The sequence below is a fragment of the Pongo abelii genome, chromosome 15 (genome assembly GCF_028885655.2).
Source record: "Pongo abelii isolate AG06213 chromosome 15, NHGRI_mPonAbe1-v2.0_pri, whole genome shotgun sequence".
In the NCBI taxonomy this organism is placed as follows: Eukaryota; Metazoa; Chordata; class Mammalia; order Primates; family Hominidae; genus Pongo; species Pongo abelii.
Window position 1 is genome coordinate 74,036,342 of NC_072000.2, and position 13,927 is coordinate 74,050,268.

Sequence of the window (13,927 nt, forward strand, 5' to 3'; positions counted from 1 at the left end):
ACTCACTAGGGAGAAAGAGAATGCAGAGGGGGTGGATGTCAGGAAGCTCTAGGAATATGTACACCTCCTGCAGGTGGAGGATGCAACCTCAAGTGCAAAAGAAATCTCCTTCCTTTGTAACAACAGCCTATGGAACTGGGTGAGCAAGGCTGACAGCAGAAGCCATCTTATACCCCGCTTAGGTTCATACAGCCTGTAGAAGTGGACATTTTAGCTATCCATTGCTGTATAACAAACCACCCCCAAACTTGGTGATTTTAAACATTTATTTGTTGTTCTCTTTCCCAGTTCTAGGAAATGACAGGTTCAGCTGATGGCTTTTGCTTGGGGTCCTCATATGGTTGCTGAGGATAAGTCATCTGCATCGTGATTTCGGAGTAGTCAGACTTCTTATCTGGTAGCCGATGGCCCCAGAGCAATTGCTCCACGAGGCTTAAGTCAAAGCTGCAAGGCATCTTATGACCTAGTATGGAAACCCTACAATGTCACTTTCAGCACATTATATTTTGTCAAGCAATTTTTACCAAGAGTGTCCCAGATTTGAGGGATGGGAGAAATAGACTCCACCTCTAAATGGGAAGAGTAGCAAAGAATTTACGACCATCGTTAACTGTCCACATGGGGCTATACAAAAAATCAAATGGATGAGCAGTAGTTGTATGAAGCAGTCTGTCTATGGCTGATGGTGGTGGAGGGAAGCCAGCTATCCTAAAAGGATACCTTGTCCCGCCCCCCAACAGAGCCTCATGCAAATAACTTGCCCACTCAATAATGAGCGACACATAGCATCAAATTAAATCCACTATAAGGTGAAGGAGGAAAAAAAGAGTGTCAAACATTTCCAACAATTGAAGAATACTTACCAGAAAAAATGGACATAGAGCAGCTGAAAAAAGCATTAGGCAATTGAATTTTAAAAAGTGAATGCAGTAATTGCTTCTATGAAGAAAGACCACAAAACAGAAATACATTAACAGATTTTTTTAAATTACCATTTTGCAACCCCTAATACAGCAATTGGTTTTAGGTAGGGATCATCAATAGATGTGAAAACCCTTGAGTAAAAGGCAATTGGGGAATAGTATATTCATGGTGATAAAGTATCACCACATGGAGTAATTATAGAGGGAAGATATGTATCTTTACGTTGGAGAAACCTAGCAGTTACCCATTTTAACCAAGTGGTCAAACTTGGAATTACTCATATCAAGACAGCCTAAACTCATATGCCTCCTGATGGAATGCAATATGAAATTCACAACATCATTATAGGCAAAATTTTTAATCTGAATTTTATCAAGTCTTTGGACCTAGCTGGCAATTTATCAGAAATACAAATGCTAGATAAACAAATGAAATATAAAGAAACCACCTGACAAATCTAGGCTATGGGATATTTTATAAAACAACTGGCATGCATTCTCTCTCTTTTTTTTTTTCACATGTAGGGAGGACACAAGTTTTGTGCCCCTTGTCACAATGACCCCAGATTCCTGTTTGTTGTATTGTAAACAGAGGAGCCACTCTTCAACCCCCCCTGCCCTAAGCAAACCCTGGCATATACTCTTAAAGAAGTAAATGTCATAACAAAAGTTGGAGATCTAGCCTAGATTAAAAGAGAATAAAGGCTGGGTGCAGTGGCTCATGCCTGTAATCCCAGCACTTTGGGAGGCCGAGGCTGATGGATCATGAGGTCAAGAGATCGAGACCATCCTGGCCAACATAGTGACACCCCATCTCTACTAAAAATACAAAAATTAGCTGGGCGTTCTGGCATGCGCCTGTAATCCCAGCTACTTGGAAGGCTGAGGCAGGAGAATTGCTTGAACCCAGGAGTTGGAGGTTGAAGTGAGCTGATATCTCTTCACTGCACTCCATCCTGGCGACAGAGCAAGACTCCATCTCAAAAAAAAAAAAAAAAAAAAAGAGAAAGAATAAAGAGACATAACAAGCAAATGCAATGTATAATTGGATACTGGGTTGGAATAGTATTTAAAAACATTTTTGGAGGTAATTGGGGAAATTTGAGTATAGATTATATATTAGATGATATTATAAAGTTATTGTTAAATTAGTATTATGGTTGCTATGGTCTGACTGCTTGTGCCGCCCTAAGATTCATATGTTGAAACCTAATCACCAATGTGATGGGAGGTGGGGTTGTTGGGAGGTGATTAGGTCATGGGGGCAGAGCTCTCAAGAATGGGTTTTGTGGCCTTATAAAAAAGGACCCACAGAGCTGCCTTGCCCCCTCCACCATCTAAGGGCACAGCAAGAAGGTACCATCTGTGAACCAGAAAGTAGGCCTTTGCCAGACACTGAATCTGTGGGTGTCTTGATCTTGGACTTCCCAGCCTCTGGAACTGTGAGAAATAATTTTCTGTTGTTTACAAGCTACCCTGTCTATGGTAATTTATTCTAGCAATTCAAATGGTCTAAGATAGGGGTTATATAGTGGAATGTTTTTATTTTAGGAGGTGCAGACTAAAGTTTTTATGGTTAAAGTGTTCTGATGTCTACAATCTATTTAAAAATGATTTGGAAAAATGCATGTATGTATTGTTTGTGAGTATAGAGACAGTGAAAGCACACATAGCAAAATAATAATTGGTGAATCTATGAAGTATATGATATATGACTGCTCATTGTATTATTCTTTCAACATGTCTGTAGCTCTGCAATTTTTCAAAATGAAAAGTTGAAGGGAAAAAGAACATAGGGATGAGATTGTGAAATAACAGATTGAGATGAAGCATGGGTGGGCAGAACTCAGATCAAAGTATCAGAGAAATAAGGATGAAATGGAAGGGGTACAAATAATAGGCAATTAAAAAAACCACAGCAAGGGACAAAAATATAATTTTCTGAAATAGAGACATTAATTTATATTATGTATCAGAGAAAATTAATGCGGGAGAGCCAACCGAGAGATGTGTCCTAGTAAAGTTATTAAACTTCAAAGATAACTAAGCAAAATGATCAAGTCACTGAGGGGCGGGGGAAGCAGGCTTGTTTCCGAGTTCCGTGCAGCAACATTCAATGTCAGAAGAAGGTCATGCAGTACTTAAAAAAGATGTCCAAGGGAAAAAAAAGTGTTACACATGGAGTTCAAATCCAGCCAAATTATCCTTCAACCATAAAGACTACAGATAGCCTCGATCATAAAATAATTCAGGGGATGTCGATTCTTTGAATCTTTCTTGAAGAAACAATCGGAGGATGGATGCCAGCCAACTAAGAGATAACTGAGGACATTATAGAAAAAAGACTGGAGGCAAGCTTTGAATATATGTAATGTAGACTAAAGCAAAAATAATTCCACACTTTAGAGTGATTGAAAATGATGTAAAAATGACATGTCCTGACAATATATAAATAAATGCACTGAACAAATACTGGTGGAGGAAGGGGGAAAGTAGGTGAAAGGTAGATTAAGGTAACTGATTGTTACATCTGTAATAAGTGGGAGTCAAAAAATATTACTCAAGACTGACAAACCAAGTAATAGAAGCATACACATTTTTAATAGTACAAAATTAAATGCAGAGAAAGATGTTCTCTTTGGTAGGAGAGAGGAGGAAGAGAGGAAGAGGAAATGTGCTTTTTTTCATTGTTCCTAGGCACTAATAGACATTTCTTGAATAATAGCAAACTAGAGGTATTTTTTAAAAGTTTTATTATAAAAGTAACAGCAAAAATGAAAACCTATTGAAATTTGAAAAGAATTATTCACAGCAACAAAGACAACAGACTACATAGTGAATGTTTTTAAAAACTATATATAAACAAAAATAGAACATAATGTTACTATGTTAGAACTAATGCTAATTTATTTGACGTATGAATAGATGTCAAAATAGGCTTAACTCACCTATTAAAATAAACAATATTTCAGAGTATTCTTAGGTGACACCCACCTTCATGCTGAGCTCAAGCAAGTGAGCACCTACAATAAGTGTTTTCAGAAAGGTTGAAAATAGGCCAGGTGCAGTGGCTCATGCCTGTAATCCCAGCACTTTGGGAGGCTGAGGTGAGTGGATCACTTAAAGTCAGGAGTTTGAGACCAGCCTGGTCAATATGGCGAAACCCCATCTCTACTAAAAATAAAAAATTATCCAGGCACGGTGACACATGCTTGTTATCCCAGCTACTCAGGAGGCTGAAGCAGAAGAATTGCTTGAACCCAGGAGGCAGAGGTTGCAGTGAGCTGGGATTGCGCCATTGCACTCCAGCCTGGGTGACAGAGGGAGACTTCATCTTAAAAAAAAAAAAAAAAAAAAGGTTGAAAATAAAAGTACATACAAAGGTAGGTGAGGCAAATGCAAAACAAAACAAAAGACAAAAGAAAGCCCAGGTCATAATTTTAATATCACACTAGATGGAGATGAAGAAAGTCACTTTAAGGTGGGGTGCTGTGGCTCATGCTTGTAATTCCAGTGCTTTGGAATGCTGATGTGAGAGGGTCACTCCAGCCCAGGAGTTCGAGACCAGCCTAGGCAACATAGAGAGACCCTGTCTCTACAAAACATTTAAAAAAAAATTAGCCAGGCGTAGTGTTGCATGACTGTAGTCCCAGCTATTCAGGAGGCTGAGCTGGGAGGATCACTTGAGCCAGCGAGGCTGAGGCTGCAGTGAGCAGTGATAGAGCTACTATACTCTAGCCTGGGTGATAGAGCCAGACTCTGCCTCAAAAAAAAAAAAAAAAGAAAGTCACTTTATAATACTTAAGGATGGAATCCACAATGAATATAACAGTTCTGAATATCTATGTACCAAATAGGAAAGCACAACATTCATAAAGCTAAAATTGTAAGAGATACAGGGGGTAAAAACAGACAAACAAATGGTAGGAAACTTTAATTCACCCATCACAGTCAATGATGGATCAACTGAAAAAAAAATAATTAGGATATAGAAAACCTAAATATCATATTTAGAAAAGCAGATAGAGGTTTACAATATCTTTTCCAAAACTCTCTATAATTTTTCAGTGTGGAAAGCTGATATAGTACAAATACTGAATATTATGTAATATCTTATTTGGGGTTCATAATGAAACACATTGATATTTCTGCAGTGAACCATATGATGCAGGAAGCAAAAACCATTAGAACAGAGTTTGCTGTCAAAGGAGTTACAAAAAAAGGTTAGAAATCAGAACATTTTGGATTTAGGATATTTCAGAGTTGGGAAGGTGACTGTGTTGGGCTCCACATAAGGAAAAATTTCAACCTAGAACTGTCTAAAAAAGAAATGAAATCCCTTGGAAGTGCCTGCCAGTGGGGCTCAGGTAGGTGAGAGACATTCAAGCAGAGATGACCATTTTTTCAGGCGACTCAAGTACCAAGTAGAGAGTTGGACAAGGAGACTACCAAGTTATTTTCTCACCTGGGATTCTAGGGTTAGACTAGCTGGGGAGCGGTGGGTTAGAGAAGGGGGATGAATAGAATGGGTTCATACAATCCTATGTGTTCTCTTAGGTATCTGTCAAAATTAAAGCAAAATGGTACTGATCCAGTGTTCCAATATGTGGTTGGGAAATATGTATACAAGCTACTAACTCAGTGAAGATAGGAGACAAGTTGCTTTTTACAAGCTTTTAGAGGATGGATCCCATTCCAAAGTAGGCATAAAATATGCTGAAAAGTGGCTGGGAGCGGTGGCTCATGCCTGTAATCTCAGCACTTGGGGAGGCTGAGGAGGGTGGATCACCTGAGGTCAGGAGTTCGAGACCAGCCTGGTCAACATAGTGAAACCCTGTCTCTACTAAAAATACAAAAATTAGCTAGGTGTGGTGGCACATGCCTGTAATCCCAACTACTCGGGAGGCAGAGGCAGAAGAATCACTTGAACCTGGGAGGTGGAGGTTGCAGTGAGCTGAGATTATGTTATTGCACTTCAGCCTGGGCAACAAGAACAAAACCCCATCTCAAAAAAAAAAAAAAAAAAAATGCTGAAAGGTAGGGTGGGGCTTTCAGCAAGTGGGGCTTTGAAGGGACAGCAAGCTTGTCCCCTCGCTTCCTATGGCTGAAGCAGCAATATCACTCAGCGAGTATTTCTGAATTCTTTCTGTGCCATCAAGCACATTTGTAAATTTCTGAATTTTGTGCTGCATAGCTGGGGGCCACAGCAGGTTTAGGCGGTCAGTGAATACTCACAATAGAGAGCTTGGCCCATTTCTGAGAGCTGATAGGTCAGGTGGATGCTGGTGAACAAAGGCAGTGGCAAGTGGAGGGCATTAGGCCTTTGTTGGGCCATAATTGGCTGATATGATGATTATGAGCAAGGACTGGGGAATGGGGAAGGGAGCTCATTGCTGCTGGCTGCTGCTAACTGCCACGTATCAGTGACGTCTTCTGGGTGCATGGGTTTCCTAACCCTTGTTGGGTTGCTTTACTGCTTTTTAAAACTTCCGAAGGACTCACCCTGCCTTGTTGGGAACAACTATCAGTGATGACTTTTGCTGAGGGAGCTATTTCAGTTATCTTCCTGGAATCACGCCAGTTGTGATTACTGCCACACTCTCTGTGGTTCCACCACTTATCCTGGAAAATGGTGAGGCTGGTGGAGTGGAGGTCACCTACCCTCTGAAGCACTTCTTTCCCCCTTGTAACTTTAAGCAAACATTCCATGGCCAGAAGGGAGCAAAGTCTGTGGGAGGGCAGAGAGCAGCAGGATTCACCCGGTCAGAAGTCCTTTAAAACATTGATTTCTCTTCAGCTTGAACAAAACAACATGAGTTGCATTATGGAGGAGGCAGAAAATGAAGATAAGCACAAAAAAGAAAACAAAAATCTCACCACGCAGAGATAAGTGCTATTCATGGTTTAGTCTGACTGTTTCCAACTGGGTTCCTAGATGTCCCAGGGTTCTATGGAGGTGCTTCTAAGATGCCTTAAATACTTAGAATTTAACCAAAGAATGGCCGGGTGCAGTGGCTCATGCCTGTCATCTCAGCACTTTGGGAGGCCGAGGCAGGTGGATCACCTGAGGCCAGAAGTCAGAAGTTTGAGACCAGCCTAGCCAACATGGTGAAACTCCATCTCTACTATAAATACAAAAAAAAAAAAAAAAAAAAAAAGGCCAGGCGCGGTGGCTCATGCCTGTAATCCCAGCACTTTGGGAGGCTGAGGCGGGTGGATCATGAGATCAGGAAATCGAGACCATCTTGGCTAACATGGTGAAACCCCATCTCTACCAAAAAAAAAAAAAATTAGCCGGGCCTGTTGGCGGGCGCCTGTAGTCCCAGCTACTCAGGAGGCTGAGGCAGGAGAATGGCATGTACCCGGGAGACGGAGGTTGCAGTGAGCCGAGATCGCGCCACTGCACTCCAGCCTGGGTGATAGAGTGAGACTCCATTAAAAAAAAAAATTAATCGAAGTAGAAAATATTTTGACCACATAAAAATGGCAATAAACAAAAAAATAACAGCAACCTTGGGGCAAACAGCAGTCTCATGGAGACTACCAGCATGTGATCGTGTGTGTCTCTGCCAGCCTCAGCCGAGCTCCTTGTCATGAATGTGCCTTGGTTGGAAGGCTGGAGCCCTGCAGACCCACAGGTCTATCAGAGGGCTCAGGGCCTTACCTTCTGTGTGTTCACCTCATGAGGAAATCGTGGGGTGTGTAAGAAGTGAATTTGTAACACATCATGGTGTGATTCCATTGTATTATGGATCACTTTAGCACCTGTCGTTTATTTTTATTATTGAGGTATGGTAAATACCTCTTAATAGAAATACCTTTCAATAAGTGGCAGGATATAGAATGCTGAGTACTAACCTTCCCCACCCCAAGTCCACAATATCCTGTAACCTGTGGCCCCTCAGCTACCTGGCCGGGAAGTTCCCTCATGCCTTTAGAGGAGGATTTCAGAAATGCGGAGAGAAAGAAGCATGAGGATACTCAGCTTTTTCATTGAAACTGAAAACAGAGGAAAGTATTGATAGCTTTCAAGACCAGAATCTAGGCCAGGTGTGGTGGCTCATGCCTGCAATCCCAGCACTTTGGGAGGCCAAGGCAGGAGGACTGCTTGAGATCAGGAGTTTGAAATCAGCCTGGGCAACATAAGGAGACCTCATCTTTACAAAACAATGAAGAATTAGCTGGGCTTGGTGGCATGTGCCTATTGTTCCAGCTACTTGGGAGGCTGAGGCAGGAGGATCCCTTGAGCCCAGGAGGTAGGGGCTGCAGTGAGCCATGATGGCACCACTACACTCCATCCTTGGCAACAGAGTGAGACTCTGTCTCAAAACAGCAGCAACAACAACAACAACAAAAACAAAGACCAGCATCTAAACAGTTGTCTAAATAGCAAAAGAAGATCTGGGTTGGGGAAGGGAAGAGAATCAGAGGGAAAGCTGGAGAGAAACAAAGTTCCTGCACCCTGACCCACTATCCCACCCAAGGTCACAATCCTGGGTTGGGCACAGTTACCAGAATAAATGTGGGGACTCTGAGGCCAGAGAAGACCTGCGCTCCTTCCCAAGCATGGCCTGGGGAAGTTGGCTGAGATCCTGGAGTACCCTGTCTGCTCAGCTGTCATCGTGTCTGATGACTGCTGGATGGAGCATTGGGGCAGAGAGGCTGCAAGTTGGCAAAGTCCTCCTCCTTGAGACTCCCGTGGCTCAATGGGTGCAGGGAGCCAAAGGCCTGTGGGACGTGACCAACTCAGCATTCCACTGAGTCTATATGATCAAACAGCAAACTGTTTATCATGAATACAGAATGTGGACAACCTCACGACTGTGCCTGCTCCAGAAGGTTTACTGAGGGCAATCACTTCCTGGCACCAAGCTCCTTGAGGTTATCTACTGGGACATCTAGAGAATGCAGTCTTGCGAGACTACTCTGGACGAGCAGCTGACCCCCTCTTCCACCCCCCTTCTCACTATCTCTTTTGCCTAATAAATACGGAGGGCTGTGTAAAGGTCAGGGCCCTTGTCCACTAGAGGCAAGGTGCCCCCTGACCCCTTCTTCCCAATATACTCTTTTGTCTTTTTTTCCTGCGTTTGCCTGCTTTGTTCAGTCCCCCTAGGTCCATGCGGGTTACATAGTGGCGCCCCAGGACAGGGACTTCAAGGACGTGAACGAAGAAGGTCTGCTGGAGCAGAGGAACTGAAATTGACAAGGTGAACAGGGACCCCAGGCCGAGTCTGCCGGCAGCGGATATAAGGTCGGTGCCCTAAAGAGGTACTGGGAGCAGTGCTTTAAAGAAGTACTGGGAATGGGAAGTTTTCTGAATCAGGGTAACATGGGACAGAATTTGTCTGTTGGAGAAAAACATTATGTGCAGTTGCTTAAAGTTTTGTTGAAACAAACCGGTGCTCAGGTCAATTCTCAGACATTAAGATGCTGCTGGAGGTTATTACGCATAACCCATGGTTTCCACAGGCAGGCACTCTTGATGTGGAAAATTGGGATAGAGCAGAAGGATTAAAACAGGCTCATCAAAAAGTTTTAAAGTTGATTCTTCAGTTTTTTCCACTCAGAGTTCAGTTCGTATTGTACTTCTGCCATTATCTCATTATTCTGTGGGGCAGCAGGCTGAATCTAAAAATCTGAAAGAATCTGTTGTCCCACCCACAGATCCAATTGAAAATAAAAGACAGGAGAGGGAGAATAAAAATTGGCCTATGCCTCCTCCTCCAGTTGCAGAAACATCTGTACTGCCTCCTTTGGTGGCAAAAACAGACACCCCCCAATACAGAGAATTTATGCTCTGCTGTCATAGCCGGAGAGCCCTTAGGACCTTGCGTTTTCCTGTTTCCGTAAGACCTGATCCAAATAATCCACAGCAGGTTATTCACGAACACACTCCACTAGAGTTTAAGTTGTTAAAGGAATTAAAAGCGAGTGTGGTAAATAATGGCATACAGAGCCCATTCACTTTAGGGTTGCTAGAATCTGTGTTTGGTGCCATACATCTTTTACCCTTTGATGTGAAACACTTGGCGTGAACTTGCTTGTCTGCGAGTGCATATCTGATGTGGAATTTAAATTGGCAAGAAATGTGTGCAGAGCAGGCTAGAAAGAACTGTGCTGCTGGAAACGGAGACATTACAGAGGATATGCTATTGGGTAATGGCCCTTATTCAGACCTGGAACGTCAAATGGCACTCCCAGACGCTGCTTATCAGCAGTGTGCACAGGCCACTAAATGCACCTGGGCCATAATTCCTGAAGAGGGAGTCCCAGTACAATCCTTTTTACATATCATGCAAGGGTCACAGGAACCCTATGCACAATTTCTTGCAAGATTACAAGAGGCAGTGAAGCGTCAGCTTCCTCATACCATGGCTGCAGAAGTGCCAACCTTAACTCTAGCTTTTGAGAATGCAAACGCGGATAGTAAAAGTGCACTGGCACCTATGAGATGTACAAAAAACTTGGGAAATTTTCTCAGAGCTTGTCAAAATGCAGGAACTGAGCTTCATCACTCTTCAATGTTAGCTGAAGCAATGCCTAATTTAGTAGTTGACAAATCTAAAAGGAGCCAAGGGTCAAACTCTAAAATGGAAAAATGTTATAATTGTGGAAAAACTGGACATTTAAAAAAGGAATGCCACCAGATCTCAGGACAGAAAGGATCTTACAATGCAGTTCCCCACCAGCGGAAAAAACGCCAGGACTTTGTCCTCGCTGTAACAAAGGAAATCACTGGGCTAATCACTGCTGCTCAAAATTTCATCGGAATGGCACCCCCCTGTTGGGAAACAAGAGGGGGGCCTGGACTCGGGTCCCACAAACAGTGAGGGCATTCCCAGTGCAGACCTTAACCCCGTTTCGAGGATGGGTTCCCGGAGGCACATTGATTCCCTCACCCCAGGAACACCAGGAAGTGCAGGATTAGATCTACCCGCCAGAGAAAGAATCACATTAGTTGGGGGAGACAAACCCATCAAAGTTCCCACTGGTATTTGGGGACCTTCACCAGCAGGATACATGGGACTAATTTTAGGCAAAAGCAGCCTTAACTTGCAAGGCATGACTATAGTCCTAGGAGTTGTTGACTCTGATTATGAAGGAGAAATTCAAGTAGTTTTAATGTCACAAGATCTTTGGGTTTTTGAACTGGGAGAATATATTGCTCAATTATTGCTTATTCCCTGCAAATTACACCCTTCTCCACAAAAGGAGAAATGAGGAAATAAAGAGTTTGGGAGAACAACTACATGGGAAATCTATCTATCCCGACCCATAGCCTCTAATAGACCCACCTGTGTAGTACAAATTAAAGAAATTTTATGGGCTTATGGATACGGGAACTGATGTATCAGTAATATGTAAAGACAATTGGCCCCCATCCTGGCCCTTGCAAATAACTTCTACATCCCCAGTGGAAGTAGGAACAGCTCAAAGTGTTCAACAGAGTGCTGAGATTTTACCTTGTCTTGGTCTGGATGGACAGTCATGTACTTTTCAGCCTTATGTTGCAAATATAGCTATCAGTTTATGGGGTTGAGACTTACTTAGAGCATGGGAGATGAGACTTACAAATGAAAACTTTGATAACCCAGGATTTAAAATGTTGAAGGACATGGATATCAGAGTGAAAAAGGTTTACGGAAATTCCTACAGGAAAATCCTAACCCGATATCAGTAACTGGAAAAACAGATAGAAAAAGGCTAGAACATCAGGATTTCTGACAGAGGTCATTGATATTGCTCCCCTGCCCACTGCCTTACCATTAGAATGGCTTAGTGACAAACCTGTGCGGGTGCATCAATAGCCCCTAACAAAGGAGAAGCTAGATACCTCTGGTGCTTCAGCGCAATGCTCAGAGCTAATTGCGGTCATTCAGGTTTTACAGCTCACAGCTTCAGATCCTATCAACATTGTCTGTAATTCAGCTTATGTTGTAAATGTAGCCAGTCACATGGAAACTGCTACAGTTAAAAGTACACTAGGCCCAGAACTGCTTAATTTGTTTCACTTATTCTCATATGCTGCATGCTACATGCCAAACAGGTGAGACAGCTGGTCATGTACAGTGACATTGTCTGTCATCATTTGCTCATATGGGGATACTTAAACAATTAAAAACTGACAACAGACTTGCTTATACTAGTCATGCTTTTCAAAATTTCTTACAGCTTTGGGCTATAACCCATAAAACAGGAATTCCCTATAATCCTAAAGGACAAGGCGTTATAGAGCAGGCACATCAAACATTACAACACATGTTGAAAAGACAAAAAGGGGGTATAGGAGCCAATTACCACCTCAATCAAAACTACATTTAGCCTTATTTACTTTACATTTTTGGACTCCTGGTACAGATGGTAAGACTCCAGCAGAAAGACATTGGCAAGTGTTAGAGGAAAAGAGGAAAGTTTATCTGAAAGTATCATGGAAATTCCTGGCAGGACAATGGAAAGGTCTGGTGGGTTTACTGGCGTGGGGAAGAGGGTATGCTTGTGTTTTTACGGGAGATGGACAAGCCGTGTGGGTGCCCTCAAGGTGTGTGCGACCATGGAATGGGAGACTGGAGGAACCCAGGGTGGCCAACCATGGGCCCGGTCCCTCTGGTGCGAGCCATGAGCCAGCTGAGCCTGAGTGCAAAGATGGAGAGAAGGCCAACCACAGTCATGACATCAACCCCCATAACCTGGGGACAACTCAAGAAAACCACACAGGAAGCTGAGAAACTACTGGAGCGCCAGGGACAGTCTGTAAAATTGGATGGACCACCAATGGGAAAATGAAAGCTGCCCAGCCTGGACTTACACTCCTTCAATTAATACATAAACAGAAAGGAGGATATGCAGAGAGCCAAAGGCCCATGGGACGTGACCAACATTCCACTGAGTCCATATGATCAAACAGCAAACTGTTTACGATGAATACAGAATGTGGGCAAACTCATGACTGTGCCTGCCCCAGAAGGATTGCTGAGGGCAATCGCTTCCTGACGCCAAGCTCCTTGAGGTTATCTATTGGGACATCCAGAGAATGCAGTCTTGCAAGCCTACTCTGACCGAGCAGCTGACCCCCTCTTCCACTTCCCTTCACACTATCTCTTTTGCCTAATAAATATGGAGGGCTGTGTAAAGGTCAGGGCCCTTGTCCACTAGAGGCAAGGTGCTTCCTGACCCCTTCTTCCAAATATACTCTTTTGTCTTTGTCTTTTATTCCTGCATTTGCCTCCTTTGTTCAGTCCCCCTAGGTCCGTGCGGGTTACAAATGGGTGTGCAACTGGCTGGTTTGGAAGGGACTTCAGGGCTGGGATAAGAAGAAGCATAGTGCAGGACTCAGGACTGGGATTAGGGAAGGAGTGTTCTGGGCAGAGGGAACAAGTGGAGTGGGCCTGGTTTGGGGCTCATTTGGCTGAAGGGGCAGAGGAAAAGGCGAGGAGGAAGGGGCACGCTGGTCGGTGTAGGCTGTGGAGGGGACTGCTGATTGTGATTGTGTTCTCAGAGTGGTGGGGGCCATTGAACATTTTAAAGAGGGCAGCAACATGATCATTCATTCTGGCTGCTTTGTGGGAAATGCCTTCCAGGGATTAAGAGTGGAAGCAGGAAGACGACAATAATCCAGACCAGAGATGAAGGCGGCTTGAAGGCGGCTTGTCCACAGCTGTGCTGCCCACATGGAGGCCACTGGCCACATTAGCTATGAGCACTTGGAATGTGGCTGGTCTGAATGGAGATGTGCTGTGAGTGTAAAATACATACTGAATTTTAAAGGCTTAGTACAGAAACAAGAACATCAAATATCACACGGATAATGTTTTAAACTATTGATTACACGTGGAAATAACACTGTATTTTGACCACCACGCTGTATGGGGTTAAATATTTTATGAAAATTCATCTTGCTTGCTTCATTTTACTTTAAAATCTGTCATCTAGAAAATCTAAAGTTAGATACGTGGCTTGCGTTTGCAGCTTGTGTGATATTTCCAGTGGAGAGCAGTGGACTAGAG

The 13,927-nt window shown here is 43.2% G+C and overlaps 1 non-coding gene across 1 annotated transcript; it reads right to left on the reverse strand.

Annotated features, from left to right (window-relative positions):
- Nucleotides 1-1,425: 1,425 nt before the first annotated feature.
- On the reverse strand, nucleotides 1,426-1,555 carry LOC112128940 (small nucleolar RNA SNORA11). Its single transcript, XR_002911384.1, has one exon. It is a non-coding gene; the product is annotated as a small nucleolar RNA SNORA11 (small nucleolar RNA).
- Between the last annotated feature and the right edge of the window lie 12,372 nt (nucleotides 1,556-13,927).